Source organism: Mandrillus leucophaeus, unplaced genomic scaffold, assembly GCF_000951045.1.
Source record: "Mandrillus leucophaeus isolate KB7577 unplaced genomic scaffold, Mleu.le_1.0 Scaffold359, whole genome shotgun sequence".
Lineage (NCBI taxonomy): Eukaryota > Metazoa > Chordata > Mammalia > Primates > Cercopithecidae > Mandrillus > Mandrillus leucophaeus.
This window is the reverse complement of record NW_012103798.1, coordinates 173,349-174,662: the sequence shown is the minus strand read 5'-3', so window position 1 is coordinate 174,662 and position 1,314 is coordinate 173,349.

Sequence of the window (1,314 nt, the reverse complement as noted above, 5' to 3'; positions counted from 1 at the left end):
AGGCTAAGTATTTTTCATCTTTTCTTTCTACTAATGGAAAACAAAAAGCATTTCTTCTGAAATAGAAACGCTACTCTCCTTTCTGCCATCCCTAGGCTTCCTTAAGCTTCTTGGTTGTTCAATCCTTAGTGAAAATTTCTGTAATTAAATCAACAGTCACTGTCACAGAGGTGGGAAATTGGTTTTATTTCAATGCTATTGTCACTGGATGGCGTGTTAGTTCTGTGCCTACTGTGTGCTGGGCCCTGAGCATGTATTATACAAAACAGACCTATAGGTGGCGCTAGGGGAGGCCCCGCTGAGGAAGAGAGAGGCGAGAAAGAGGAGGAGACCAGCCTGGCCAACATGGTGAAACCCCGTCTCTACTAAAAATTCAAAAATTAGCTGGGCATGGTGGCGTGCGCCTGTAACCCCAGCTACTTGGGAGGCTGAGGCAGGAGAATGGCTCGAACCTGGGAGGTGGAGATCGTGCCATGGCACTCCAGCCTGGGCAACAAGAGCAAAACGCTGTCTCAGAAAAGAAAAAAGAAAAAAAAAAAGGGGGGGGAAGTAGAAATCGGTGCTGCCGGCTGCTTCCGCTCACAGGATCCTCCTTTCTAGAGCCCTCCCCATTCCAGGGACTAAGAGCTTGGGCAGTGCTGTTTTCCCTAGAGGTTCACTTTCTCACTTAATCCAGTCGGCCTGTGTGGGGCTTTCTTACATATCAAATAGTTTAATCAGTCATTTGACTAAACACGTGGATGAGATTTGTATCCTGTTCCCAAGAAGACGGCCTTGAAGGTGGGAAAAGGGAGGATTTTGGAGCTCACTTGAGAAACAGGTGTAATTCCGTATAAGAAGTGGGGTACCATAACTACTGCCCACAACTGCAAGGCATTTTACAGTTTTACAAAATGTACTTGCTTCCATGACTTTATCACAACTCTCTGGGGTGATTATTGTCAGTATCCTAGTTTTTGAAAATTACTCTTAGATGAGCGAGTCAATAACCTTGGGGTTAACCCCCCAGCCGTAGAGTTGAACAGTGGCATGGAAGGACTTCCGACTCCAGGTCTGGAGCACTGCCTGCTCTGCCAGAGCTGTCCTGTGGCCCTACAACCGGGGCAGGGAGTTGGGCCTGGGGTGAGGAGGGCACTCCGCATTCTACAGGATGTTAGCAGAGCCGTGGAGGTGTGGCCAATGAGCGTGAGGTGCTTGGAGAGGAAAAGCAGAAGCCCAACCAGAAACTTGGTTAGTGACTTCACTGTGTAGGGCCTGAATTCCAAACTGTGAAGCTGGATTTTGTGCTTCAGACAATACTGCTGAGAATACGAT